This window comes from Poecilia reticulata, linkage group LG14 (genome assembly GCF_000633615.1).
Source record: "Poecilia reticulata strain Guanapo linkage group LG14, Guppy_female_1.0+MT, whole genome shotgun sequence".
Lineage (NCBI taxonomy): Eukaryota > Metazoa > Chordata > Actinopteri > Cyprinodontiformes > Poeciliidae > Poecilia > Poecilia reticulata.
In genome coordinates this window covers 11,794,516-11,806,337 of record NC_024344.1, presented here as the reverse complement: position 1 = coordinate 11,806,337, position 11,822 = coordinate 11,794,516, and the positions used below count along the sequence as shown (strand labels likewise).

Genomic DNA, 11,822 nt, shown 5'->3' with positions numbered 1-11,822 from the left:
AAATGCACCAGACCTTCCTGAGTTTACTTGTGATAACTTCATATATACTTATTTCATTTTTTGAAAACTTTTTTTATTGAATATCAAGTTTAACATAACTGTGCAATAAAGAGGTCCAATTTAAAAATGTTTTTTATACTTTGTGTTCAGCTGCACATGTTCTATCATTTGAGATACATACAGATTTTAAGAAGAACAAATGGTCCATTATTGGAATTTTATGTATAATTGCAAATTATAAAAAATAAAATAAAATAAAAACAACTCGAAATGACTTGAAATTAAAGGTTCCTGACTTGAGACTTGACTCGACTTTTGCCTGTCTTGACTTGACCGTCTTTACTTGAGACAGAGACTTGAGACTTACTTGAGACTTGCAACACAGTGACTTAGTCACACCTCTGGTTTCATGATCACTAGTAATTGTAGGATAAATTAATAGACACCTTGACGAGATTGCTTATTCTTGCAGGGTCATGAGGGGGTGATTATTGGGTGAAATCGAGGTACAYGGTGGAGAAATTGCTTGTCAATTGAAGGGCAACACAGATCTAGGCATCACTTTTTGAACAAAATAAATTGCATGCATTTTCTTYCATGCATCTTTATTGTAAAAACCCCAAATAAAACCAGGCGCAAATCATCACCTTTAGATAATAATAGCTAATTGGTTAATAATTCACTCTTACTATTTATAAAAATGTTGTGTCAAGACCTTGGAGGCTAATAGCTGCAATAATTTTACTAATTTAAAAATGATTAAATTCCAGCTATCTTCCAGTTTCATTTATGCACATTAACTTTTGGGAACTGAGTGCTCGGTGTGTTTTGATAAACTCTATCCTTCCCGTTATCACTCCCCATTGTCACTACTAGATAATCAGTGTTTTTACATCACCTGTCAGTGTGCAATGATAATCATTTGTGGGTTCATTGTACACAGAAGCAAACTACAWCAGTGGATATGTGTGAGCACAACTCCTAATGATTTGCTTAAACTAYAGTTTGTTGGAGTGTTTGAGCATTTTTTTCAGTTATTTTTCCTCCAGAGCAAAGTTGAAATATAAGAAGGACTTCTTTCCCATCTTAAAAAATTTGGGAAATTATGAAATTTGCAACTGCATAATGCTGCCTAAAAGTATAGCTTTTTAAATCTAAATGTTTGTCATTTCTCTCCGGGTACTCCGGCTTCCTCCCACAGTCCAAAAACATGACTGTCAGGTTAATTGGATTCTCTAAATTCTCCCTAGGTGTGAGTGTGTGTGTGGATGGTTGTTTGTCCTGTGTGTCTCTGTGTTGCCCTGCGACAGACTGGYGACCTGTCCATGGTGASCCCGCCACTTSMCYGAAATGTTCGCTGGAGATGGGCACCAGCAGCCCTCCCGACCCCACTAAGGGACAAGGGTGTTAGAAAATGGATGGATGGGTGGATGTATGGATGCTTGCCATTGACATTTTTACTCATCMGTACATTTTTACTCATCAGTACATGGGTCTTTGATTAACTAACATGCAAGATACATGTAAATATTGAGACACAGTAGTCTAGARRGGAAAAAATAAAAGCATGAGTAGCCATCTGAAGYTGACACCAATCTTCTCAGTTTTGAAATGATTCTCAAATTTTAAAAAAGTGTTTAGAACAAGTTGTTTTAATTGACATTCTAGAAACATTCATTGGTCAAAAACAACACCTCAAGTTTGGTTTGAGGGGTATATTTAACTCTCAATGCTTTTAGGTACTTGTCTAATTCCTATAGTTGGAATATCTCTGAAGTTTTGAAGAGATAGTACAACTGATGTCATCAGCCAACTGAGTGTATCTATATATGTGTCGTAAAAAAGTGGGCTCAAATTTCAGCCTTGGGGTTCTCCACACCATCAGTAGATTGTGACATAATGTATTTTTTTCAAMTTTGACAACTTTGTGGTAGCAAAATACAAAAAGGAAATTTAGAAATAAWAACTCCTGTAGAAGAGACATTCCCCCGTGTGCTTTGTTTTGAGCTCATGTTACAATTTAACGCATGTGGATATTATAACAAAACTCGCCTTCTCTGGGTTTCCCTTTATGTAACGGGACAAAGATGGATTCAAAGGGTTAGTGGTGTTTCTGTGTTCAACCGTGTATGAATCTCGTGATGTTTGCTTTGGTCTTGATCTATACCGGGCTCGGCTGAAAGAGGACAAACTTAAAAGAGAGTCTATCTGTGTGATGTATTCTCTCTATCAGCAGATAGATGACGTCTCCGCCGTGTTTCACCGCCTCACCTTCATCACTGTCTTTCATCGCCGCTGCCATCCCTACTCTGTTCACTCAAAGTTGCACGCAGAAGAAAGATAGAAAAGGGAGACATAAAGAGAACGTGTGCTGGGAGGAGAAGGTGCACGTCGCAGCGTTGATGGCACTTCTTACAGCGGCGCATGTCCTAGCTTTGATACAGTACAAGAGTGCTGTAAGACTGCGGTGAATAAAGACAGTGCTCTGTTTGAGAGAGGAAGTTCACCGTGCTCCCGTGTCAGTTCGCTTTGGGAGGGATTCTGTCTCGAGGAGAGGCTTGAATTTTTTTTTTTTTTTTTGAAGGCCTTGAGTGTTTTTCTGTGCCTCCAGAGGCAGCTTTGCTGGCTGCCTGTGTGTGTGTGTGTGTGTGCGTGTGTGTGTGTGTGTGTGTGCGTATGTGCGTGTGTGTGTGTGCGTGTGTGCGTGTATGTGCGTGTGTGTGTGTGTGTGTGTGAGCGTTTGTGTTTCTCTCAGTTTGTGTACCTGGAGCATATGGGAACAAACTCTGTAAGCACTACAAATGAGCAGTTTCCTTATCATCAATCCCACCTTTCACGCTGTTGTGAGCTTTAATATAACAGATACTCACAAACACTCAGAGGGTCGCACACATGCATGCTTGAACCTATGTACACACAGCCGTACTACCACGCCGGCTCCCCTTCTTCCAAACTGTCACAGTTGAGGAGCACTTGCTTCAAAGGCAGCTGTCTCTCATCTCCCTTTATCGCCGTCATCTTTTCCTCGGTTACTTTTTCTCGCCTCTGTCACTTCACACGTTTATTTTTTTCTTCTTTTGCTCATTCCCCTGTGCTTCTCTTTCTTTGTTTTCCACCTTTTCTCTTTCTCACCTTTGCCTTTGTCTGCTCTACTTACCTGCCAGGGAGATTCTCCACCAAAGAAAGCGATGCTTTCTTTAAAAAAAAATAAATATATATATTATTTTATGTTCATCCTCCATTTCTAGAGAGTTCACTTTTTGTGAAATGTAGCCTCAAAAGATCCATATCACAGGTCGTTCTGTGGCCAACGTGCACAAATCTGAATCCAGCCCCCACCCAATCCATCAGACAGCAGCAGCAGCCAGCCTCACTGACTCCTGCTTCATTTCTCATAAATTAGTCCTACCTCTCACACACTTTGCTTTTGTTTCTTGCTCTTACTCATTCCATTCTCCCCATGCCCTCTCCCGCCTTCCATCTCTCTGTGGTCCTCACATTTCATTTTTCTTCCTACAAATGCCACACTGCAGTCCCTTAAGAAATGTCATTTCTGTCTTCTCCTTTTGTTCTGTAATTTCTCCATGTCCCTCCTTTTCTCTTGGGAATTCATTTATCGTTTGCTGTTCTTCTGTCCCCAGCTCTCTGATCTCTCTGTCTCGGTCTCTCTCTCTATGTGTGTCTCTCTGTCTTTGTCCCTGGGACGCAAACGCTCTCTTTTTCTCCTATTTGTCTTTTTTTTCACTCCCCATTGAAGTAATTCAATCCAGTTCTAAAATGTGATATTTGGTAAGTCTTCTGTGATTTATTTTTAACCACAAAATGTAGTGTTAGTAACAGCAATATTTAGGACAAATGAGTGGAGGAAGGACTTTATGAACCCTACAGAGGGGGAATGAGCTAACTCTGGGTTTTCCATGTCTAGGTGYGATTGGTTCACCTGCAATGCACTTGGACCCAGAATGGGKTTAGAAAGGCATTACAGGTTAGCTTGTTAGCAGYACACCGTTTCCATCAAACATAAATACACAACCGCATACCTATGAAAAAGTATTTTGTTCCCTTAGAGTTGCTGTTTTTCATTTTAGTTATATAAGATCATAAAACAAATTGTAATATAATACAAAAAACCTGAGTAAGTATAAAAGGAAGCTTTCAAATTAGGATTTTTTTTTTTTTAAGGGGAAAATKCTGTCCAAGCCATCGCACACTAAACCTAATAACTGGTTACTCCTCCCCACAAATTTGTTTTAATTCTTTAACTTTTGAGAGGTTTTCCTCATAAACAGCCTATTTAAGTTTAATCCAAAACCTCTCAATCAGCTATAAATCTGGACTTTGACTAGTCTTCTGTGAAGCTGTTGTTTYGTGTTTTTTTTTTATGCGTGTTTGTTTTTGTTCTAATAAGACCGAATAAAGTGCTTGTAAACTAACTTAATTGTGAACATAGCCATTAGTCGGGCAGCTATGAGCACAGCTCTGCCTTTTTCTGCTAATGCTGCTGTGTGTCAACTTGCCCCTTTGTCCCTTCATACTTAATGTTCGTTCTGAAGGATAACAAGTCAGATTTACGTGTGCCGCATGCTTGCAGTATGTTTACCTGCTTCGAGGCAGAGGAGACCTGCAGAGCTTAAGATATTGTTCTGGCTACCTGATGACTCTTCTGTGCTCTTTTGGATTAACTGTTGTAGGTAAAAGTTTCATTACTGTCCAAGGTCTTTTTGCTTTCTAGGTAGTAGCTCTCACCATGATTGGTATCAAAATTGTTTTCCAACTCTTTCTACACTAGGAGATACCAATGACTGTTTTTCACATGTTCTTAAATATAGTTATATTGGAGGGTCATGTGTTGATTTATAAGAGTTTTCCCTACTTCGAGTTGTCAGGCAATTTCATTAATGATTTCTTTATTCAGCTGGTAATCCTGGAATTTACTGATAAACTTAAGCAAAAAAACCATGTTTATAAGATATTCACATATGGCCAGATTGGTTTATATAACTTTTGTTCCATTAATAAATAACATATTCACTTGAAAACTGTTTTGTTTTATTCACTCAGACAATGTTTATCTRATATAAAAAAATAGGTTTGTTAATGTGAAACATTTTAATTTGGAAAAAAAACAAACTGAAATCTGTTCTGCAGCACATATATAAATAAATAAATTGACAAGAGCASATAATGAACAAATCTGTTCATTTCTTGTCATAATAGTACATTATCAGTAAAGCATGCTTTAGTTCTGTTTCAGAAGAAAAAGTGCCATTGTGTTGGATACAGTCCAACAAAAATTGGACCATAACTATGAAAAAGAAAAAAGATTTATAAATATATTGTGTGCTTTTCTTTTTTCAAATGTATTTCACAATCTAATAATTCTATAAAAAAATACTTAATTGCCAGTGCTGAAGCATTACTGCTGCCTTCTAAACACTGGGTTTATCATGCCACTGTCTTTATTAATACTGGACTTTTAGCTTTTTGTCCCTTCCATATTTAGTCTTAAGAAACATGTTCTCATGACAACAGTGCCATTGTTACACAGCTGACTGACAGCTTGTAGCTTCTGAAAGGGAAGGAAGAGACTTATTCTACAACATGAGAAATTCCCTTCAGTGTTGGAAAGTTGCTAAAAACGGCTCCAGCTCCAGGAATCAACAGAAAAGTGCTTCTACTTTAAATGAGACACCAGATCGTGACCAATGTGTATTTTGTTGGTTCCAGTTTAATACTTCAACACTAGATGTCACTCAGTCAGAATCAATTTGCGTCTCACATTATTTATATGTAGTATTGTACTTGATGACTTTGTTGTATTTAACATACATTGATGTAATATTTTGTATTAAACAATCTGAAAAAAAGAATATATTCATTTTTACATTTATATAATTTTAATACAATCGTTATTCAGTTAAGTCCGCTTTGGTCAAGCAWGGATTAAAATACTTATGCATAGATTTAAGTAATACCCATTTCCAGTGGTTAGTCAAAGTTGGACCATTCTGAAATGCTGGTAAAAGCCAGGACTGCCAGAGTTTGGATTAGTTCAAACATGSAGACTAAAAATGTTGCTGGAGATACTGCTCTGAAGTGTATTATAATGGAACAATGTAACAGTGAGGCACATAGCACAGTGGGACTATTGTTGCAACTGCTACAAGAGCTGCAACTTTTGTTTTTTTGGAAAGAAAAACAGCAAGAAAAAAAATAAAATTTTTTCCTCTGGAGTTTTGTTTGTCAGCATCTYGGTCCACTTTGGGTAACTAGCAAGCAGAAAGCAGAAAAGTCATTTTAACCCACAGCAGCTGTCAGTTATCTTCCCCCTCTATTATTTATGAGATAATCCATGGCACAGGCCGACACYGAGCTCCAGGTTGGGTGGTTCAGATCAAATTGGTGAGATGCATCACAGAAATTCAATGCATCAAATGTGATTCTGGTTCTTCTGTGCAGCATAAACCATCTCACACAAGCTCCCAAGTGGTCAGAGAACCAATTTGTTAGGCCACTGACAACAGACGAACTGGCTATATGAGAACACACAGGCCTTATCTTAGATGCTAAAACACATTTGTCAGGTTTGTGTTCGAGACCAAAGTTATTTATGCTCAGGTGAGCCTTATCTTCTCCTTCTGTTCTGAACTGTTGATCCCAGAKTTAAAGCATCAATTTTACATGCTGTATTTTGAGCATTTCATGCCTTTCATCACTTGCATGCACTGCCAGTGTTTTTATTTTCTTTTTCTTTTTTTCTTAGGGTTTCGCCATTTCGTAGACCGTGCACTTGCTTTGAAAAGAAAAGAAAAACAAAAAAAACTTCTATGCAACTCCATGCCATGGCTCATCTCTTCGTTTCTTTGAGCTCATTTTCATCCAAACAGAAGTGACCCGTTCCTGGTGGATCTCGGCGTGGAGATCCCACTTGAGAACACTTCTCTGGCGTCCAGACGTGCAGGCACTTGTGTTCCATCAAAATGCTAATAATATCATCTGCAATATCCAGAGCAATATTATTGTAGTGCTAATTGGTGGGGGGAATGTTGATGGGTACACCTGCCCACTCCACTACTCAATTATTTTTAATTACAATGGCTGTAATAAAAGGGAACAAATTGTGTAATGATCAATGTTTCGTCAGTGAGGTGACAGTTTTGCTCTTATTGGCTTCAGCACAGCCATGTGTGGCTCATTTAGATGGCARGGAGATACTTGTTTGAGTCTGGCGGCGCTAAGTGAATGTGGGCTCTCAGGAGAGAGTCTTCTTTTCCTTTGGTTTTATGCGCCATGATTTATTCATCACACCACATGTCTTTCGAAGTAGTCTTTGGGCAGTTCACATGTGCTGGTATGCGCACCGAGCTTGAGGAGTGGGCTGTTTCATAGCGTGAAAAGAAAAGAGGGCGATAAATTCCCCTCTTCCCCCCAAAAAAATGCAAATTGAGAAGTTTAAATAAAACAGAAGACCTAACTGTTGAAGAAGATTTGTAAAGCTAAGTAGAAGAGAAATCGGGACTATTTGAAAGTGGTGCCTGCCTTCCGAGTTGTCAAAGTAACATTTTTTTATTTTTTTTTTGCAGGAGTAGCCAGAGCGAGAGGGTAATTAAAAGCTTTTGGGGAGTTTTTTCCTTGTATGTGTCAGTTTGTCTAGTTTCCTTCACCGTGATAATGCTTGCCGGCTTTTGCCCGCAGGGACTGCTCCATCTTATTAACTTGTCTTGAGAGAAGGGGCTGCCGTGCAGCCTGGAGAAAGACCTCTAACTCCCACGCAGTCTTCTGCTGCCCTAAACACTCGCTGCTCACTTCATTCTTTTGATCGTGTGAACTCGCATATCAACCACACAAAACGAGAAGAATATTTTAACATATCAGAGACGTTTTAAAAAAATCTAATTGCTGTGTGGTGTATTTTATTTAGGTTTAAATGCCTATAAAAGGTGTTGACAACCCTTCAACTTTTCATCAGCATTGTCACATTACAACCAGAAACTTAAATATAGGCTATATATATATTTTAACTTGACTATTAACTTGACTATTTGAACATATGCATATTTGTTGATCTAAAGTATCTCATTGCAGCTCTGGCGTAATGTTTGGAATCATTGTCCAGGTAAAAGATGAGCATTGAGTTTTTGTCACCTCCATTTTCCTCCAGTTTTACCCCCTACTTAGCTGAGTATTTGTTCCCATCAACTCTCACCACCTTCTGTGTCCCTGMTGAAGAAAAGCACCCAGGTCAGATGATGCTGCCAAGAATGGTGTGTTCAGGGTGATGTGAAGTGTCTGTTTTTGTCACACATAGCGTTTTGCATGTAAACTACCTTTTYCCCCTTATTGTAAACTACAAATTCAACTTCTTATGGCGTTTTGTCMACAGTAGCTTCCTTTTAGACACAGACCGGATTTGGGCATAGATCCCACCTAAACTGTGGATCTCCGCAGCTCTTTCTGAGTTCCCATGAGCCTCCTGGCCACTTCTGTGATTAATATTAATGTCCTTTTGTGCCATACGTATTTCCATTTTTACATGATGGATATGCTTTATGAGATGTTTAAAGCTTCGAATATTGTTTTATGACCTTCTTTAGTCTTCGTTGTTCTGTTTGTTGCACACAGGCGACTCGATTTACATRTTAAGTGACTTTGAGGCAAATAAATGCAATGTATTTTATTTAGGTTTATCGAAATAAAGGGAGCTGAATACATATCCATCTCACACTTTTTCATGTTTATTTGTTTAAAAAAATGTTAATGTGTAATTTCAAAAGAACGCACTACTGTGTTGATCTGTCACATGTAATTCYAGTCAACTAAAATAAAAGTTACTAGTCGTAAAGGGACTCAATATGACAGAGTTTAAGGGAACTGAATACTTTTTCCAAGASAATATATGTGGTTTGTTGCTGCATTTAAAATCTGAKTGTTGCTACTGTGTAGTGAAACAGGGTTTGTAATCACCTAAAATCTGCCCACATAACTCAGTAGAAGCACTTTTTGCTCCAAGCCTGTTTTGATTCAGCACCGAAGGCGGTTAGATCTATCCATTTCTGCAGTCAGCCTACAGTCGAACATAGTGCWCATGGAGTTTATCTGATATTACTCTTGCTCTCAATCACTCACGTTTTGCGGTAAGAGGATGCTTTCAAGCTGCACTTTTGCTTCCTGTAAGCTGTTGTCACCTGGCTGAAGGTAAAAAAGAAGGCGACAGACACACAGACAACATGGTACAAACACATTAAATGTGTGTGGGCGTCAGAATGAACACGCTTACAAGTAAAGGGGAAAGTTCCCAATCTGCCAAGCCAGTGAGCACACCTTTTCCGTTTCCATGGAATTATAGAAGGAAATTAGCAGAGATGTGCTGCAGATTGCTGCCAGTGAATCCAAACAGCAGAAAATCTACAACTTGGTGATTGAAAGTGAGGAGGGGGGAAAAAAAATCAAGGTTTGCAATGGAAGTGAGCGAAAAGTTGTGGCGGAACATGCAGAAATCTGTGTTTCAACAAATTCCTCACAAACTGATGTTGTGAGGATGAGAGGTCCAGACTCCTACACGATGATATATGACAGAGACACAGTCATGCAGGCTACTTGAAGTTACTGCCTGAATAATTGCCTGTACTTATTTTTATTTTCCCTATGACTTAATTGACAGTTTTTCCCCCATGTCTCTACAGCAACCTATGACCAAAATCTCTAAATTAACCATCCACTTTCCCCCTGCCCACCACGCTCTCTTAATTTTACTATGTGGCAGGTTTAGCATTGCTTCGTTTTATGTGGATATATTTCACTGTGCCACGTCTAATAAAGCGCAAAATTATGCGGTGCTCTGGTTAAAGCGTCATTCTCATGAGCAACGGGAAGACAAATGGCAGGTGTCTGCAGCAAAGCCTGTTAAGTCTTTGCTCAAGAGGACTTACTTTCATAACCAGCTACACGAAAAAGAACATTGAATTTGAACAAGCAAAATGTAGCAGGGAAGGGGGAGAAAAAAAATAAAAATCCAAAATCAAGCTCTCTCGCAGCTGTTTACTTAATGTGGAGTCGAGTCTGCATCGACTGAGAAAATCAATCTTAAAAAGATTTACTGAATGTAGACAAATTAGCCGGCATAAATTAGGCAGTGCATACTCATTATGCCTATCTCTCAGTGGAATTCAGCACACACTGCAGTGTCTTTATCGTTTAAATGCACTATCATAAATGTAATCATGTGTTTTATCCAGAAGCCCCTGATGCAATAAACACTGTCTCTAACTATTATGTCGTAAATGTGTACTCAACTACTAAGGAATGCTGGTGTTTAGAATCTAAATGGGAACATTAACTTCTTTTTTAGTTAACTTAACCCCAGTTTGAGTCTCTTTGTTCATCTGTTATTGTCCTGCCTTTCATGCATCAATAGACGGATTATCATACATCCCTATTTGTAATTGGAGGACAGGTTAGACAAGAGGATAATTAAAATAGTGTGTGTCGCTACTCCATTTATTTTCTGTTGCCATGTTGACGCACGGCTCGCTGTGTTTCTCTGCCCTCCTTTGTCCTCCAAGTTAATATTGTTGATGTGGCACTTACTGAGGACACACAGCACAGACTTGCTGACAAACACAGACTTTCACTCCGGCATATGTGCACAGTTATGGAGGAATTTGTTTGCAAAAGTAGACACAGCACAGATGTGCACTTAATACACAGTAAATTGTCGGTATTCAGTTTTTAAATAGCTATTTCAATTCCATTCCATTCTAACTGGGGGGGCACTGAAGGCTATGCCGCTGCAATTTCCTTCTAGATTAATATTTATATATTTTATTTTAGATTTAAATTACACATGATTACATTAGGCGGGAAAGAACGATCCTCTCTCTAGCTGACATTCACGTCCTTGTCAGCTCTTTGCAACTTATCTCTACTACTCAATGAACAGACGGTCAAGTTGGCCGCCACATTGAGTTTAATTAGCTGCCCCTAAATTTGGAGTGCACTCGGCACTCTGATCATCATTGCAGTGCTGACGTTAGATTTTTCTCCTATGTGGATGGTCATGTGAAGAGACGCTGTGAAACCCGAACACAGACTGCTGCCCTTTGCTTCGTAGTTGCCAGATCTTATGAAGGATATTTTTCCATCAAAAATTCAATACAACTACGTGCATCTGTATTGTTGTTYTTATTTTTAGTAATTGTTACAATTAAAGCTGTTCTTTCTTCATGACAGAAAAAATGTGAGTCAACAGAAATACAACATTTTTACGTCGACTTGTTTACTTGTTTCCTTTTTTGGAAATTGATCGAAATGTTTTGCTTCCGAGTTTTTGTCTTGACATTAGAGAACAGTGTGAATAAACATGATTGTATCACTTTCTGTCACGTCTCTCGATGATAAAGCAGCACGACTCTCTGTTTCTCCCATAAGAGATATAAATGGCTTGYTAACGGCTATGTTATTGAGTAAATTTATATGCAGTTTCTTCATTCTGTTCTGGTATAAGAAAAAACAAAGGACAATAATTATTCTCAGCCCATTCATGTTAGATTTGTAGTCATAAAGAACATGCACCACTTTAGGAACATGCTGTAAATACCAGGTTGTTTACGTTAGCATTTGTCGGTAAAATGATCAGCACAGCTGTAACTTTTTCTATAGTATAAATTTATTCTTATTTTTGGTATTTATACAAAGACTTAAATACTATATGGGATAAAAACAGACTACACTTAATAGTAGATTTAAGTAAATGTGGCATTTGATTATAATACTAAATGGTACTGGCCTCAAACATGCTGACTTTAGCTTATTAGCCAGTGGCT

General features: G+C 38.4%; 1 protein-coding gene across 4 annotated transcripts in view; it reads left to right on the top strand.

The window, feature by feature from the left end:
• Positions 1–11,822, top strand: part of msi2b (musashi RNA-binding protein 2b) — a 295,829-nt gene that overhangs the window by 184,762 nt on the left and 99,245 nt on the right. The window lies entirely within an intron of this gene.